The sequence below is a fragment of the Hordeum vulgare genome, chromosome 6H (assembly GCF_904849725.1).
Source record: "Hordeum vulgare subsp. vulgare chromosome 6H, MorexV3_pseudomolecules_assembly, whole genome shotgun sequence".
Classification (NCBI taxonomy): domain Eukaryota; kingdom Viridiplantae; phylum Streptophyta; class Magnoliopsida; order Poales; family Poaceae; genus Hordeum; species Hordeum vulgare.
Window position 1 is genome coordinate 97,470,570 of NC_058523.1, and position 19,331 is coordinate 97,489,900.

Consider the following 19,331-nt stretch of genomic DNA (forward strand, 5'->3'; position numbering starts at 1 on the left):
TCTTCATTTTTAGATTTTCTCCATTTCTATAAACTGTGTATATATATTTTTTAACATATCTAAACAAATTTAAATATTTCGAACCAATAATAATAAGAACACTTAATTTAGATTCATAATAAAAACTTCGATATAATTTCATAGTTCATTCGCGATTACATTCGAACATAACACAACTTTAATTAAGCATTAAAAACTAAAAGTGAAATTTAATTAAATAGTACTAAAACTAAAACTAGTCTAATCGGAATAGTCGAGGTTGACGACGCCCGGCCCCTCCAACGCGCCGTCCTCGCCCGCGTCGTCGTCGTCGTCGGAACTGTTGCCGAGCCATCCAAGTCGATCTCGACGTCGTTGTCCTCGCCGACGGGTTGCGGGTTTGCCGCCAACGCCGTTGCTGCCTGGATGGCCGCCACGATCTTCGCCTCTTCCCTCGCCGCCATGGCCGTCGTCGCCTGAGAGGCCCGCAGGGCGACGAGTAGCCCCGGCGAATCGTCAGGGTCGCCGTCCTCGCGGAGAATGAACTGCTCCGGTGGGAGTTTGTACTCCGGCGGGGCCATCACCAGGGCCGCTAGCGGGGGGGGGGGGGGGGTGGGGTATTGGCGCCCGATGGCGGCGTTGGATGCCGCTGGCGTTGCCTGTCGCCGCCGCCGCCTGCCGGTGTCGGGTGATGACGTCGTGGTAGCTTTTCCCGTCCCAGATAGCGTGGCGGCCACGGATGTTGTGACGGCCGCCGGGACGGGTTCGTAGCTCCTCCGGTGTCGCGGGGTCGCCGAGCGTCGGGAAGCCGTCCTTACTCACCTTTCACGGTTTCGCGAGGCGGCGATACGTCTCCAACGTATCTATAATTTTTGATGGTTTCATGCTATTATCTTTTCAAACTTTGGATGTTTTGAATGCCTTTTATTTATTTTTTGGGACTAACTTATTAACTCAGTGCCAAGTGCCAGTTCCTGTTTTTTCCATGTTTTTGACCCCTTGCAGAGGAGATTTTGAAACTGAGTCCAAACGGAAGAAAATCCCCGAAAAGATTTTTCTGGAACGGAAGAAGATCGGGGAGCTTGGGAGCTAAGGCAGGGGAGCCCGAGGGGCCCCACAAGCCCCGACCCCGCGGCCAGGGGGAGGCCGCGCCATCCAGGCTTGTGGGCCCCCTGAGCAACCCCTGACCTAGGGGTTGCGCCTATAAATTCCCTAAAAATCCCAAAAAAATCAGGAGATCATCCCAATCAGTATTCCACCGCCACAAGCTTCTGTCTCCGCAAGATCCCATCTGGGGCACGTTCTGGTGCCCTGCCGGAGGGGAGACTCAGACACGGAGGACTTCTTCATCAACACCATTACCTCTGCGATGATGCGTGAGTAGTTCACCATAGACCTACGGGTCCATAGCTAGTAACTAGATGGCTTCGTCTCTCTCTTGGATCTTCAATACAAAGTTCCCCATGATCTTCATGCAGATCTATCCGATGTAATTTTCTTTTGCGGTGTGTTTGTCGAGATCCGATGAATTCTGGATTTATGATCAGATTATCTATGAATCTTATTTGAGTTTCTTCTGATCTCTCTTATGCATGATTTCATATCCTTGTAATTCTCTTCGAGTTGTGGGTTTTGTTTGGCCAACTAGATCTATGATTCTTTCAATGGAAGAAGTGCTTGGTTTTGGGTTCATATCGTGCGGTGACCTCACCCAGTGGTAGAAGGGGTAGCGAGGCACGCATCATGTTGTTGCTATCAAGGGTAAATAGATGGGGTTTTCATCATTGGTTTGAGATTATCCCTCTACATCATGTCATCTTGCTTAAGGCGTTACTCTGTTCGTCATGAACTCAATACACTAGATGCATGCTGGATAGCGGTCGATGTGTGGAGTAATAGTAGTAGATGCAGAAAGTATCGGTCTACTTGTCTCGGACGTGATGCCTATATGTATGATCATTGCCTTAGATATCGTCATGACTTTGCGCGGTTCTATCAATTGCTCGACAGTAATTTGTTCACCCACCGTGACATTTTCTATTATGAGAGAAGCCTCTAGTGAACAGTATTGCCCCCAGGGTCTACTCCACACCATATTTTCAGCCTTACACTTTTTAGTTTGTTGCAGTTTCCGCCGTCAGATCTCACTTTGCAAACAATCTTGAAGGGATTGACAACCCCTTTGAAGCGTTGGGTGCAAGTTTGTTTGTGTTTGCGCACTTACTTTGTACTTGACGAGGCCCTCCTTCTGGATCGATAGCTTGGTTCTCAAACTGAGGGAAATACTTACTGCTCCTGTGCTGCATCACCCTTTGCACTTCAAGGGAAAAACTGACGCAAACCACAGAAGTAACAAGAAGAATTCCTAAGCGCCAGGGAAGGACTTTTGTTGCCACAGCAGAAGAATTTCTGGCGCCGTTGCCGGGGAGGAAGATCAAGTCAAGAACTCATCCAAGTAGGTGTCGCAAACTCATCTATTGCATTTACTTTGTTTGCCAGTTGCCTCTCATTTTCCTCTCCCCCACTTCACCAATTTGCCTTTTTCGTTTGCCTTTTTGTTCGCCCTTTTCTTTCTTGCCTGCTCTTTGTTGCTTGTGTGCTGAAGTCACCATGAATGAAAACACCAAACTTTGTGAATTCTCGAATACTAATAATAATGATATTATTAGTACTCCGATTGCTCCCGCCACTAGTGCGGAGTCATACGAAATCAATGCCGCTTTGCTGAATCTTGTTATGAAAGAGAAATTCTCTAGCATTCCTAGTGAAGATGACGCATCCCATCTCAATACCTTCATTGAGCTTTGCGATATGCAAAAGAAAAAAGATTTGGATAATGACGTGATTAAATTGAAGCTTTTTTCCTTTCTCGTTGCAAGATCGCGCAAAAACTTGGTTTTCTTCTTTGCCCAAAAATAGTATCGATTCTTGGGATAAGTGCAAAGATGCTTATATATCCAAGTATTTTCTGCCGGCTAAGATCATCTCTCTCCATAATGATATCATGAATTTCAAGCAACTTGATCATGAACATGTTGCACAAGCTTGGAAGAGAATGAAATTAATGATTAGAAACTGTCCCGCTCATGGCTTGAGCCTTTGGATGATTATTCAAATCTTTTACGCTGGCTTGAAGTTCGCTTCTAGAAATATCTTGAACTCCGCCTCAGGTGGAACGTTCATGGAAATCACGTTAGGAGAAGCCACAAAGCTCTTAGACAGCATCATGACGAACTACTCTCAGTGGCACACTGAATGGTCACCTACTAGTAAGAAGGTACATGCTATAGAAGAAATTAACTCGTTAAGTGCTAAGATGGACGAGTTAATGAATTTGTTTGCTAGTAGATGTGCTCCTTTGGATCCTAATGATATTCCTTTGTCTTCTTTGATTGAGAGTAGCAACGCTAGCTTGGACATTAATTTTGTTGGTAGGAATAACTTTGGCGACAACAACGCTTTTAGAGGAAACTATGTTCCTAGGCCTTTTTCTAGTAACTCTAATAATTTGGGCAACTCCTACAACAATACTCATGGAAATTACAATAGATTACCCTTTGATCTAGAGAGTAATATCAAATTGTTCATCAACTCTCAAAATATTTTCAATGCGTCCATAGAGGAAAAGCTACTCAAAATTGACGATTTAGCTAAGAGCGTTGATAGAATGTCTAGTGATGTTGATGCTTTGGAAGTTAGATGTGCTCCTACCAAAATCAACATGGATGAAACTTTGAAAGCTATGCGTGTTTCCATGATTGAGAGCCAAGAAAGGACCACGCAAATTCGTGCTAGACATGAATGGCTTAAAAAGGCGTGTTCTCGTGATGAGAATCACGAAGATCTTAAAGTGCTTGGTGTGACTCCCAAGCACTTGCTAACTTATTAACTCAGTGCCAAGTGCCAGTTCCTATTTTTTCCATGTTTTTGACCCCTTTAAGAGGAGATTTTGAAACGGAGTCCAAACGGAAGAAAATCCCCGAAAAGATTTTTTCTGGAACTGAAGAAGATCGGGGAGCTTGGGAGCCAAGGCAGGGGAGCCCCAGGGACCCCACAAGCCCCCACCCTGCGGGCAGGGGGGAGGTCGCGCCATCCAGGCTTGTGGGCCCCCTGAGCGTCCCCTGACCTAGGGGTTGCGCCTATATATTCCCTAAAAATCCCAAAAAAATCAGGAGATCATCGCAATCACTTTTCCACCGCCGCAAGCTTTTGTCTTCGCAAGATCCCATCTGGGGCACATTCTAGTGCCCTGCCGGAGGGGAGATTCGGACACGGAGAGCTTCTTTATCAACACCATGACCTCTCTGATGATGCGTGAGTAGTTCACCATAGACCTACGGGTCCATAGCTAGTAAGTAGATGGCTTCTTCTCTCTCTTGGATCTTCAATACAAAGTTCTCCATGATCTTCATGGAGATCTATCCAATGTAATCTTATTTTGCGGTGTGTTTGTCGAGATCTGATGAATTATGGATATATGATCAGATTATCTATGAATCTTATTTGAGTTTCTTCTGATTTCTCTTATGCATGATTTCATATCCTTGTAATTCTCCGCGAGTTGTGGGTTTTGTTTGGCCAACTAGATCTATGATTCTTGCAATGGGAGAAGTGCTTGGTTTTGGGTTCATACCGTGCGGTGACCTTACCCAGTGACAGAAGGGGTAGCGAGGCACGCATCGTGTTATTGCCATCAAGGGTGAAAAGATGGGATTTTCATCATTGGTTTGAGATTATCCCTCAACATCATGTCATCTTGCTTAAGGCGTTACTCTGTTCGTCATGAACTCAATACACTAGATGAATGTTGGATAGCGGTCAATGTGTGGAGTAATAGTAGTAGATGCAGAAAGTATCGGTCTACTAGTCTCGGACGTGATGCCTTTATGTATAATCATTGGCTTAGATATCGTCATGACTTTGCGTGGTTCTATCAATTGCTCGACAGTAATTTGTTCACCCACCATGATATTTGCTATTATGAGAGAAGCCTCTAGTGAACACTATGGCCCCCACGGTCTACTCCACACCATATTTTCAGCCTTACACTTTTTTACTTCGTTGCACTTTCCGCCGTCAGATCTCACTTTGCAAACAATCTTGAAGGGATTGACAACCCCTTTGAAGCGTTGGGTGCAAGTTTGTTTGTGTTTGCGCACGTACTTTGGACTTGACGAGGCCCTCCTTCTGGATCGATACCTTGGTTCTCAAACTGAGGGAAATACTTACTGCTCCTGTGCTGCATCACCCTTTCCTCTTCAAGGGAAAAACCGACGCAAACCAGAGAAGTAACAAGAAGGATTCCTAAGCGCCAGGGAATGACTTTTGTTGCTGCAGCACGTGGCACCCCGGCGGGACGAGGAGGCCGTAGCTGTGAAGCTCCTCCATCAGCGGCATGTCGAGGCTAAGCCGCCAGTTGCTCTCCGGCGCACCACTGGCGCCGGATCTGCCACAGGACGACGGAGGGCAGGGAAGAGGAGAAGAGAGCGACAGGTGTGTCGACGTGCCACGGGACACCGGCTAAATATAGCCCACCGGCGGAAGGGGAGGCGATGGGGTAGTTGGATGGCGTTACTCCCCCGGAGTGAATGCGTGGCCTCGGGGGTGCGACGGACCGGCGGTCCATAGGCAGCGTCGCCTCAGGAGTCGGCGAACCAACGGGCCATTGGCCACGGCGTCAGGAAACGTTGCGATGGGGCGCTGACGACGCGGTCACCATTAACGGCGTCGCCTCGGGAGACAGCGAAGCGATGGGTCATAGGCGGCAGCGTCAGGGAACAACACGACAGGGTGCTGACGACGCGGTCGGTGATTAATGGCGGCGGCCTCATGAACACACGACATCGCATCGGGAGGCGGCGAATTGACGACAGAGTCCGTGATTAATGGCGGTGGCCTCGGGAAGCGACGGGTTGATCCAGATCCGGCGCGACCGCCGTCAGGCCGACGTGGATACGCCACGTCACGTCAGGTGGACGCGGATACGAGGCGTATCCCCCGGTACCTATACGTCGCCAGTCCGTCCTCTAGCGCCCGTAAGGCTGACATGTGTACACCAGAATGGGGGAAAAGACCATCGTGCCCTTTGTTATCAAGATGTATCGTTTAATCTCAGCCGTCATTGTATTCGGGGGTTTGTACTGAAGAAGAAGTGTATCCCAACTTGAGTTTAACTAGTTTCATGCCAAAACTTGTTATGTGTCTTTGCGATGACAACTGAAACTAGAGTGGAAATGCGTTTGAGCACACAATATGTAACTAACTAGAGCACCATACTGGGAATTCTTTCAAAATCTGCCAATGCGGCATTCTCATTCTCAGCCAGTAAACAACAGGAATGTCAAATGAGTTCAAGTTAAATCTTAGCCTCCCTCTGTTTCCCTATAAGATGCAAGTGTGAATGGCAAAGGTGTTTAAATTACCCGAAAAGGCTTTCGCCCCGCTTTATAAATAAAGCAACCAACATCGACCATCCCGTATAGACTCACGCCACCACAACACATGCACACATCCAAGGCAGGATACATAGGCGTTGAGCACAACAACACTAATCCTAATACTCCAAGAGCAAGCGGAGTTCTCAACCATGAACACGCGACCACGAAGAGATGAAGCCACATAAGATGAACCTTGTGCTCCAAGGAGGTGTATTTAGGAAGATTACGACATCAGAATGTCGTCACCGCCCGACATGAGGATCGGAGTTTCCCCTGTAGCTACACGACGGACAATGAGAGCCGTGACGACGCCTTCAAGAAGGGAACGAGCTACGCCGCCACCGGTCCGTCCAAAGATGGATCAAGTTTTCACCCCGGCCAACACTCACCAGCATCGGACGCCACACCCCGGCTACCAGGCCGCCCACACGGCTATGGCCCCCAGGCAGCACCAATCCACGACTCTGCCCAAGAGCACCACGCTATCACCACCAGAGCCACCGCCTCGGCATCCAAGACCTTGCCACCACCTCCAACGCAACCTGACACACCCTCACCAAAGATACGGGCGAAAAGGTCCCACCTTTCGCACCCCTGGGATACCCCCATCGTTGAGACCCGATAAGCCGACCACCGCTTGCCTCCATCGACCTATCCTGCAGACCCAAGCGCGAGACGAGGTCGGTCCTACAACACCGCGCGCAAGACGAGCCCAGTCCAGTTGCACCGTGCACAAGACAAGCTCTGTCCTGCAGCACTTGCGCGAGACGAGATCAGTCCTGCTACACGGGACGCGAGACAAGCGATGAACCGCAACTGGGAGAGGGCCAACCCTTTGATGGAATAGCGCCCTGGCAACACGGAAAAGGGACGAAGTTCAAGACGGTCTAAAAGCAGATGGGCAGATGTCGGAGAAGTTGGCTCCGCCGCAGGCAGATCAGTCGAGCCATCACGAAGCCTCCGTGACACCGGGAGGGACCACGCCGGACCTCCCCGCGTCGCCGCCCACGACCAGAGCCACCCGACCTCCCCGCCAGCCCGCCACCACGCCGCTGCCCCTCGCGGCCTCCTAGTGTCGCCACCCGAGGAGTCTGCCCCGCACTGGAGTCCCACAAGCAGAGGGGAAAAAGGATCCCGCCTCCGCCGAGCCCACCGGGCTTTGCCCGAGGGCGCGCAACGACAGCGGCAGGGAGGAGCGGAGGGAGGGGATGTGAAGGGAGATGCAGCTAGGGTTCCACTCGGTGCGCGCGGGCGCGTCACTGGAGGGGAGGGAGGAATTCCTTTGTTTACCATGATAAAAACTGTAACTCTTGGGAATGTTTGTGGACGGAAAACAGAGTTAACCCCTCCAAATATGACCACCCAAATCATTTGAAACACATACACAAACTGGGCACCACTAAGATCATCACCTACAAACCACAGTAGTCGTTCCTCCATTACTAACTTGAAATCTCTCTACCAATTCATCTGTTAAAAAAATTTAAAAGCACCAGGTTACAATTCCAATCTCTAGGCACCTAAAATCGCAGAGCTACAATTCATCATAGGCCACTGCAACAGTTCCATACAAATAGCAGAACACCCTAGATGCTGAGTAAATAGGCAATTTTCAGAATAAATTAGTCCACGAAACAATTACTAACATGGCATTGACTAGATTCATGACATACTGATTACGGAGCAGACTAGCAAGTACTACGCATATATCAGGAATATCTATGCATATAGGTAGTACTACTAGAGCTAAAGTAAATAGGAACGGGATAAACGAGTTATACCCTCTAAACGGCCAGTAGGCCGTAATAGCAACGGTGGCGGCGGCAGCATCCTCTACTGCCTTCTTCTCGGCTTCGGTCTTCTCGCGGTCGATACGGTAGGCTTCGGTTGGTGAAGCCATGGCGACGACGAGGGCGAAGTGGTCGTAGATGAAGCAGACGGACGGAGGCGAGCAGTTGTGTGATCGCTCCCCAAAAACCTAATCGCCCATCTCCCGTACATGATCCGGAGAGGCAGGGTTTCGGAGGCCTGCTCTCCCGTCGACCGTGTACGCGGTGAATGGTAAGGAATACCCGTCGGTAGCAGCAGCAAAAGGAACGAGCGCGTGAGGCAGAGTCCCATTACGTACTCTCCGTTCCTGACCGGCAAAAATAAGCGCATAGGTATCAGCTCGGCTCGGCTCATTCCTGCAACCGTCATCGCATCGTGACGAGGCATGGCGAGGCGGGCGGCGAAGGAGGAGTGCGTGAGCGCCCCTTTCTTCTCATGCTCCAATAGCATGTAGAAGAGAGACCCTTATAAAGGGATCCAACTCCCCCTCCAATAGCAAGGTGGGACTAAACTTCCACAACCCCTTGTCATGCCACCACCTACATGCCCGTCACAGATTTCAACAATCCCCCACCAGATCTCAAAGGCACATTGCATTCTTTCGTTCCAAACACTGTTTTGATATACCAGCATTTCAGTGAAGACCTGTTAAGATTGAGCTTCACCTAGAGCAAGCAGCTACACTCCTTTACAACTGCACAATGGACTATGCCTTGAATTGTCAGTTTGGCATAAAGAAGCTTCACCACAAGTCTTACTAGTACTAGACTATCGAAGGCTGGCCCCTCGGGTGGAGCTTATTAGTCACACTCGTTGCCTATTCACGAGTTTACTAGAGATCACCGCAATCTTATAGACTGTGACCAGCAGTCGGGCTCATATAGGTGTGTTTCTCCAAAGATCACTCTATCGGACAACATCTTGCTTACACATAAGCTTTAGAACACATTAAGACAGTAGTCATCCTACCATACAATGTCCTAGAGTATTGCATCTCCAACGAAGTGGGTTAGTAAAGTTACTCTCCTTAGTTCACCACTGGCTTGTTTTCCCAGGTCCTACTTCACGGGATCTCCGGTCATATAGGTTGGGTTACTGCCATGGAAACTCATGTGGGTCTCGTATCCATCTCCCTTGATGCACCATCTATCACAACACGTGATAGCCCTTTAGTAAAGGGATGTGCCAGATTCTTAGTCGTTTGGATGTAATCCAACACTATCACTCCGGAGTTTCCCAAACGTCTAACAGACTTCAATCACATTCTTATATGTTTGTTGGACTTCAGGTTCTCCTTTCAACTCTTCACTTTGACAATAACTGTCTGATTATCGTAGTTCATAAGGATAGCCGGAACCGGCTTCTCAACCACAGGCAAGTCCATCAAAAGATCTCGAAGAAATTCTGCTTCGACACCAGATGTGTCTAATGCTGTTAATTATGCTTCCATTGTCGATCTCGTTAAGATCGGTTGCTTGCAAGACTTCTAGGGAACAACACCACCTCCAAGAGTAAACATATACCCTGTAGGGGCCTTCGTCTCATCAGCATCAGAGATCCAATTCGCATCACTATACCCTTCAAGTACCGACGGGTATCCCGTATGGTGAAGTCTGTGGTTGATAGTACGTTTCAGGTATCGAATAATTCGTTCAAAAGCACACCAATGAACACCGTCTGGATTAGCAACAAACCGTCTCAGTTTTCTCATAGCAAACGCGATGTGACACCTTGTTACGCTAGCTAGATACATAAGTGAACCAATAATTTGAGAGAATCTCAATTGATCCATAGTTGTGCCTTTGAACATTTGAATCAGCACACTAGAATCAGATGGTGTTTGAGAAATTTTGCAGTCTGAATATCCAAAGCAACTCAAAATCTTATCAACATAGTGGGATTGCAGAAGTGTAATCCCACCCTCATCATCTCTGAAAAGCTTGATGTTCAATATAATATCAGCCACCCCAAGGTCCTTCATCTCAAAGTTCTCAGACAGAAAAGACTTAACCTCCTCAACCACTTTGAGGTTGGTTCCAAATATCAGTATGCCATCAAGATACCAACACAATATAACTCCTTCGCTCCCACCATGGAGATAGTATACACATTTGTCAGCTTCATTAACAACGAAGCCAACACATGTCAGAGTTGTATTAAACTTCTCATGCCATTGCTTATGTGCTTGTCTAAGACCATATAAAGATTTCAACAACTTACACACCGTACCTTTCCTTCCTAACCATCTATCACAAGGCCATCTGGCTGTTGCACATAGATTTTTTCGTTTAGCTCTCCTTTCAGGAAAGCCGTCTTAACGTCCATTTGATGAACGAGAAGATCATGCGAGGCCGCCAACGAGAGTAGTACTCGAATGGTGGTCAGTCTGGCCACATGTGAATAAGTATCAAAGAAATCTTCTTCTTCTTTCTAGGCATAGCCCCTGGCCACAAACCTAGCCTTCACTACTGGAATCAGAGATTTTGCCGTCTGCGTGTTCTTTGCCGTCTGCTAGCGGACGGCAAAGACACTCTTTGCCATCAGCTTCAGCAAAACCGACGGCAAAGAACTGGCTGATGGCAAAGAAGGTCTTTGCCAGCAGTCAACTCTTTGTCGTCTGCCGCAGACGGCAAAGAAGGGGCCAGCAGACGGCAAAGAAGCTCATCTGGCCGGGGGAACCTTAGGTCAACCTACTCCCTTCTTTGCCGTCTGCTGGCAGACGACAAAGATGCCAGAGGCAGACGGCAAATAGTATAGACACCTTTGCCGTCCGCCAGCAGACGGCAAAGGTCCTGAATCTACTAACGGTTGTCCCGCCCCCACAATGGCCCTCTCTCTCTCTCTCAAACGGCACCTCCCTCTCTCTCTCCTCCCCCGACGCCCAACGCTGCCACCACTGTCGCCCGGCCACCCCCGGTGCCGCCCCGGTGCCCCTGGTGCCGCCCCCGAAGGCCCACAACCCCCCCGGCTCCCCCTGGTGCCGCCCCTGAAGCCCCCACCGCCGGCGCCCCGTGGTGCCCGTGGTGCGCCCCCGCTGCCCCACCCCCGGCGCCCCTGGTGCCGCCCCCGCAGCCCCACCGCCGGCCCAGCCACTGCCCCGCAGGCCTCGACGCCGCCCCCGCCGCCCCACTGCCGGTAAGCCCATCCACCCCCGCCCCCTTGTTCTTTATTTTTTGATTTTTTATTGTTTGGTATTTAGTTTTTTGGAATTAGATTATAACTACCGGCATGATTTTTTATTGTTGTTGTAGTCGTTGTTCTTCTTATTGTAGTTGTTGTTATTGTAGTTGTTGTGGCATATATAGTTTAGTTGGTAGGTTAGTGAATTAGTAGTTTTAGTGGTAGTTTAGTTAGTTGGTAGATTTAGTTAGTTAATTAGTAGATTTAGTAGGTAGTTTAGTGGTAGATATTGTTTTGTTATTTAGTGGTAGCTAGATTATTTTTTAGTTACTTAGTGGTAGATTCTTTTTTTTTATTTTTTTCCTTTTTAGTGCTATCTAGGTTTAGCGATAGGTTTAGTTAGCTTCGTTAGTTAGGTTAGTTAGTTAGTTAGCTTAATAGAAAGAATAGGAATAAGAAGAAGAGGAGGAGGAGGAAAAGAGGAGAAGAGGAGGAGGAGAAGAAGAAGAAGAATAAGAAGAGGAGGAGGAGGAGAAGACAAAAATAAGAAGGAGAAGAAGAAAAGAAGAAAAAAAGAAGAAGAGATGAAGAAGAGAAGAAGAATACCTTCTCCTCCTTCTCCTTCTTCTCCTCCTTCTTTTCCTCCTCCTCCTTCTCCTTCTTCTTGATTTCTTCTTCTTCTTCTCCTCCTCCTCTTTCTTCTCCTCTATCTTATTCTCCTTACCTTATTTTCCCCAACAATGAGATAATTAGCCCATTTAGCTAAAAAATGGCCATTCTTCTCCTCTTTCATATTATCCTTGCTTTAATTAACCCAACAATGACATAATTAGCCCATTTAGCTCCAAAATACCATAATAAGCTCAAAATGCATAAGAACCTTGGTTAGGTCATTAATATTATATACTTAGCTTGTTTTCCTCTAAAATGGGATAATTAGCCCATTTAGCTCAAAAAAGACATAATTAGGTAATTTAGCTCCAACAAGAGGAGAAGAGGAGAAGAAATAGGCAAAATGAAAAGAAAGAAGAAGAAGAAGAAGAAGAAGAAGAAGAGAAGAAGGAGAAGGAGGAGGAGGACGAGGAGGACGAGGAGGAGGAGGAGGAGGAGAAGGCCAAGGACCTTCTATCCTTCTCCTCCTCCTCCTTCTCCTTCTCCTCCTCCTTCTTCTTGCTTTCTTCTTCTTCTCCTCCTCCTCCTCTTTCTTCTCCTCTTTCAAATTATCCTTGCTTTAATTAACCCAACAATGACATAATTAGCCCATTTAGCTCCAAAATGCCATAATAAGCTCAAAATGGCATAAGAACCTTGGTTAGCTCATTAATATTATATACTTAGCTTGTTTTCCTCTAAAATGGGATAATTATCCCATTTAGCTCAAAAAAATACATAGTTAGGTAATTTAGCTCCAACAAGAGGAGAAGAGGAGAATAAATAGGCAAAATGAAAAGAAAGAAGAAGAAGAAGAAGAAGAAGAAGAGAAGAAGGAGAAGGAGGAGGAGGAGGAGGAGGACGAGGAGGACGAGGAGGAGGAGAAGGCCAAGGACCTTCTATGCTTCTCCTCCTCCTCCTTCTCCTCCTCCTCCTTCTTCTTGATTTCTTCTTCTTCTCCTCCTCCTCCTCTTTCTTCTCCTCTTTCAAATTATCCTTGCTTTAATTAACCCAACAATGACATAATTAGCCCATTTAGCTCCAAAATGCCATAATAAGCTCAAAATGGCATAAGAACCTTGGTTAGCTCATTAATATTATATACTTAGCTTGTTTTCCTCTAAAATGGGATAATTAGCCCATTTAGCTCAAAAAATACATAGTTAGGTAATTTAGCTCCAACAAGAGGAGAAGAGGAGAAGAAATAGGCAAAATGAAAAGAAAGAAGAAGAAGAAGAAGAAGAAGAAGAAGAAGAGAAGAAGGAGAAGGAGGAGGACGAGGAGGAGGACGAGGAGGACGAGGAGGAGGAGAAGGCCAAGGACCTTCTATCCTTCTCCTCCTCCTCCTTCTCCTTCTCCTCCTCCTTCTTCTTGATTTCTTCTTCTTCTCCTCCTCCTCCTCTTTCTTCTCCTCTTTCATATTATCCTTGCTTTAATTAACCCAACAATGACATAATTAGCCCATTTAGCTCCAAAATGCCATAATAAGCTCAAAATGGCATAAGAACCTTGTTTAGCTCATTAATATTATATACTTAGCTTGTTTTCCTCTAAAATGGGATAATTAGCCCATTTAGCTCAAAAAATACATAGTTAGGTAATTTAGCTCCAACAAGAGGAGAAGAGGAGAAGAAATATGCAAAATGAAAAGAAAGAAGAAGAAGAAGAAGAAGAAGAAGAAGAGAAGAAGGAGAAGGAGGAGGAGGAGGAGGAGGAGGAGGAGAAGGCCAAGGACCTTCTATCCTTCTCCTACTCCTCCTTCTTCTTAATTTCTTCTTCTTCTCCTCCTCCTCCTCTTTCTTCTCCTCTTTCATATTATCCTTGCTTTAAGTAACCCAACAATGACATAATTAGCCCATTTAGCTCCAAAATACCATAATAAGCTCAAAATGGCATGAGAACCTTGGTTAGCTTATTAATATTATATACTTAGCTAGTTTTACTCTAAAATGGGATAATTAGCCCATTTAGCTCAAAAAAGACATAATTAGGTAATTTAGCTCCAACAAGAGGAGAAGAGGAGAAGAAATAGGCAAAATGAAAAGAAAGAAGAAGAAGAAGAAGAAGAAGAGAAGAAGGAGAAGGAGGAGGAAGAGGAGGAGGAGGAGAAGGCCAAGGACCTTCTATCCTTTTCCTCCTGCTCCTGCTCCTTCTCCTCCTCCTTCTTCTTGATTTCTTCTTCTTCTCCTCCTCCTCCTCTTTCTTCTCCTCTTTCATATTATCCTTGCTTTAATTAACCCAACAATGACATAATTAGCCCATTTAGCTCCAAAATGCCATAATAAGCTCAAAATGGCATAAGAACCTTGGTTAGCTCATTAATATTATATACTTAGCTTGTTTTCCTCTAAAATGGCATAATTAGCCCATTTAGCTCAAAAAAGACATAATTAGGTAATTTAGCTCCAACAAGAGGAGAAGAGGAGAAGAAATAGGCAAAATGAAAAGAAAGAAGAAGAAGAAGAAGAAGAAGAAGAGAAGAAGGAGAAGGAGGAGGAGGAGGAGGAGGAGAAGGCCAAGGACCTTCTATCCTTCTCCTCCTCCTCCTTCTCCTCCTCCTCCTCCTTCTTCCTGATTTCTTCTCCTCCTCCTCCTCCTCCTCTTTATTCTCCTCTTTCATATTATCGTTGCTTTTATTAACCCAACAATGACATAATTAGGCCATTTAGCTCCATAATACCATAATAAGCTCAAAATGGCATAAGAACCTTGGTTAGCTCATTAATATTATATAATTATTTCGTTTTTCTCTAAAATGGGATAATTAGCCCATTTAGCTCAAAAAAGACATAATTAGGTAATTTAGCTCCAACAGGAGGAGAAGAGGAGAAGAAATAGGCAAAATGAAAAGCAAGAAGAAGAAGAAGAAGAAGAGAAGAAAGAGAAGGAGGAGGAGGAGGAGGAGGAGAAGGCCAAGGAACTTCTATCCTTCTCCTCCTCCTCCTTCTCCTTCTCCTCCTCCTTCTTCTTGATTTCTTCTTCTTCTCCTCCTCCTCCTCTTTCTTCTCCTCTTTCATATTATCCTTGATTTAATTAACCCAACAATGACATTACTAGCCCATTTAGCTACTAAATACCATAATAAGCTCAAAATTGCATAAGAACCTTGGTTAGCTCATTAATATTATATACTTAGCTAGTTTTCCTCTAAAATGGGATAATTAGCCCATTTAGCTCAAAAAGACATAATTAGGTAATTTAGCTCCAACAAGAGGAGAAGAGGAGAAGAAATAGGCAAAATGAAAAGAAAGAAGAAGAAGAAGAAGAAGAAGAAGAAGAAGAAGAGAAGAAGGAGAAGGAGGAGGAGGACGAGGAGGACGAGGAGGAGGAGGAGGAGGAGAAGGCCAAGGACCTTCTATCCTTCTCCTCCTCCTCCTGCTCCTTCTCCTCCTCCTTCTTCTTGATTTCTTCTTCTTCTCCTCCTCCTCCTCTTTCTTCTCCTCTTTCATATTATCCTTACTTTAATTAACCCAACAATGACATAATTAGCCCATGTAGCTCCAAAATGCCATAATAAGCTCAAAATGGCATAAGAACCTTGGTTAGCTCATTAATATTATATACTTAGCTTGTTTTCCTCTAAAATGGCATAATTAGCCCATTTAGCTCAAAAAATACATAATTAGGTAATTTAGCTCCAACAAGAGGAGAAGAGGCGAAGAAATAGGCAAAATTAAAACAAAGAAGAAGAAGAAGAAGAAGGAGAGAAGAAGGAGAAGGAGGAGGAGGAGGAGGAGGAGGAGAAGGCCAAGGACCTTCTATCCTTCTCCTCATCCTCCTTCTCCTCCTCCTCCTTCCTCTTGATTTCTTCTTCTCCTCCTCCTCCTCCTCTTTCTTCTCCTCTTTCATATTATCCTTGCTTTTATTAACCCAACAATGACATAATTAGGCCATTTAGCTCTAAAATACCATAATAAGCTCAAAATGGCATAAGAACCTTGGTTAGCTCATTAATATTATATACTTATTTTTTTTTCTCTAAAATGGGATAATTAGCCCATTTAGCTCAAAAAAGACATAATTAGGTAATTTAGCTCCAACAAGAGGAGAAGAGGAGAAGAGGAGAAGAAATAGGCAAAATGAAAAGAAAGAAGAAGAAGAAGAAGAAGAGAAGAAGGAGAAGGAGGAGAAGGAGGAGGAGGAGGAGGAGGAGAAGGCCAAGGACCTTCTATCCTTCTCCTCCTCCTCCTTCTCCTTCTCCTCCTCCTTCTTGATTTCTTCTTCTTCTCCTCCTCCTCCTCTTTCTTCTCCTCTTTCATATTATCCTTGCTTTAATTAACCCAACAATGACATTACTAGCCCATTTAGCTCCAAAATACCATAATAAGCTCAAAATGGCATAAGAACCTTGGTTAGCTCATTAATATTATATACTTAGCTAGTTTTCCTCTAAAATGGGATAATTAGCCCATTTAGCTCAAAAAGACATAATTAGGTAATTTAGCTCCAGCAAGAGGAGAAGAGGAGAAGAAATAAGCAAAATGAAAAGAAAGAAGAAGAAGAAGAAGAGAAGAAGAAGAAGAGAAGAAGGAGAAGGAGGACGAGGACGAGGAGGACGAGGAGGAGAAGGCCAAGGACCTTCTAGTCCTTCTCCTCCTCCTCCCCATCCTCCTTCTCCTCCTTCTTCATTTCTTCTTCTTCTCCTCCTCGTCCTCTTTCTTCTCCTCTTTCATATTATCCTTGCTTTAATTCCCGCAACAATGACATAATTAGTCCATTTAGCTCCAAAATGCCATAATAACCTCAAAATGGCATAAGAACCTTGGTTAGCTCACGAATATTATATACTTAGCTTGTTTTCCTCTAAAATGACATAATTGGAATAATATATTTCTTCTGTCTTTAGTAGCTACGCAAGATGAGTGATCGTGCGTGGATGTATACCGGTCACCCTAGTCAGAAAGAGATGACGAAAGAATGGTTTTTAAAAACAAAGGAATTTGTGAAAGCTTTATTCGCAAATGGCCAGGAAAGAAACTATTGCCCCTGTCCTGGATGCGACAACTATAAAAAGACGACAGAGGCTGTAATGATTAAACACCTGCAGAGGAGGGGTTTAAAGACTAATTATACGGTGTGGACATTTCATGGTGAGTCTATACAACGCACAAGAGCTGAGGTGGTCCGTCGTCGCACGGACGAGCATGGTACCGGGATCGAAGACATGGTGCAAGACTTTGATGATGCTCGGGACTCAGAAGATGAGATGGAGGAATCTGCAAAGGCCTTTTATGAAATGTTGGAGTCTTCAAAATGTCCTCTCCATGAGCACACTGAGCTCTGTCAGCTGGATGCAATTGCACAAGTAATGGCTCTGAAGGCTCAGTACAACTTGGGAAGAGAATGCTACGACGCGATGATGACATTATTTGGACGTTTCCTACCCAAAGGCCATGTCATGCCTGCAAACCTGTACCAGTCAGACAAAATACTTCGTGTACTTAAGATGCCCTATGAGAAGATAGATGCATGTGAGAAAGGATGTGTCTTATTTAGGAAGGAGTATGCACACTTGGACTATTGTCCCAATTGCGAGTCTTGCAGGTATCTTGTGGTAGACAACGGTATGGGTGAGAAGAGGCAGACCAAAATCGCAGTTAGTGTTCTTCGGTATATGCCAATCGTACCAAGAGTTCAACGTCTTTTCATGGTCGAAGAGACAGCCAGACAGATGACATGGCACAAATTGGGCAAAAGAACCGAACTAGATGCGGATGGGCATAACATGATGGTACACACATCCGATGGGGAAGCGTGGAAACATTTCGATGGATTGCACCAGGATAAACGGCACATCCAAGGAATCCTCGAGTCTGCGCCGCCACGGATGGTTTTAATCCCTTCAGCATGACGGCAACCCAATACAGTTGTTGGCCTGTATTTGTCATTCCACTCAATCTCCCCCCCCGGGAAGATTATGCAAAGAAAGAACATATTTCTGACGTTGATAATTCCAGGGCCCAATTATCCGAGGAAGAATATGAATGTGTACCTGCAACCGCTTAAGGATGAATTGGAAGAAGCTTGGGAAAATGTGGTCAAGACATACGATGCCGCTAGAAAAGAAAACTTCAAAATCCATGTGTGGTACATGTACTCTATGCATGACTTGCCAGCGTATGCGCTATTCTCTGGATGGTGTGTGCATGGAAGGTTCCCGTGCCCCCAATGCAAGGCAGCTCTTCAGTTTCATTGGTTGCAGGAGGGTCGGAAGTATTCTTGCTTTGACTTGCATAGACAGTTCCTCGATCCTGACCATCAGTTCAGAAAAGACAAGAAGAACTTTACCAAAGGTAAATTGTCAAAAACTTGGCACCACCTGCGTTCACAGGCCAACACATCCTGGATCAGTTAAACACCCTCGAGCCTGATCTAGAGCGTCCAGGGTATTTCAAGGGGTATAATTCAAAACACGCATGGACTCACAAGCCATGCTTCTGGGATCTGCCTTACTTCAAAGACCTCCTTCTTCCACACAATATCGACATGATGCACACTGAAAAGAATATCGGAGAGGCTATTTTTGGTACATTGTTTGACATAGATGGGAAGACAAAGGATAATATTAAGGCTAGAGTCGATCAAGAGACACTATGTCATAGACCGTTACAAAACATGCGAGAAGGCAAAGGAAAGCAGAAGTGGTCGAAGCCAAAGGCCTGGTTCAATCTTGGAAGGCCAGCTATGAGGGAAATTTTCTTGTGGGTCAAAATGCACTTTATGTTCCCCGATGGGTATGCAGCGAATCTAAAGAGGGGAGCGAGTCTTGAAAAATTAAAATCTTTGGTCTCAAGAGTCATGATTGGCACATATGGCTAGAGCGGGTAATGTCGGTGATGTTACGTGGCTTTATTCCTGAGGATGAATGGCTTATACTGGCGGAGCTGAGCTATTTCTTCCGTGTTCTTTGTGCGAAAGAATTGTCGCCTGGCGTCGTAGAAGACATGGAGGAGTTTGCACCGGAGTTGCTGTGCAAGTTAGAGAAGATCTTTCCACCGGGCTTCTTTAATCCAATGCATCATTTCATTTTACATCTACCGACCGAGGCAAGATTGGGTGGGCCCGTGCAAGATCATTGGTACTATGCAACTGAGAGGATGCAGAAGACCCTTCGAGCTAAATGTAAAAATAAGCGTAGAATTGAAGCATCGATGGTTGAGGTATTCATTACTGAGGAGGTGGCAAACTTTGTGACAGCACACTACGAAGCCAAAAATCATCATTTGCATAATCCGGAGCCTCGGCACAATGATGGAGACCCTAAAAAAGGTGGGTCCAACCTCAGCCTATTCAAAGGGAAGCTCGCACCAGCCG

General features: G+C 45.6%; 1 pseudogene; it reads right to left on the reverse strand.

Moving 5' to 3' along the window:
* The window catches only part of LOC123405156, a 34,470-nt pseudogene extending 27,445 nt beyond the window's left edge, over positions 1-7,025 (reverse strand).
* Between the last annotated feature and the right edge of the window lie 12,306 nt (positions 7,026-19,331).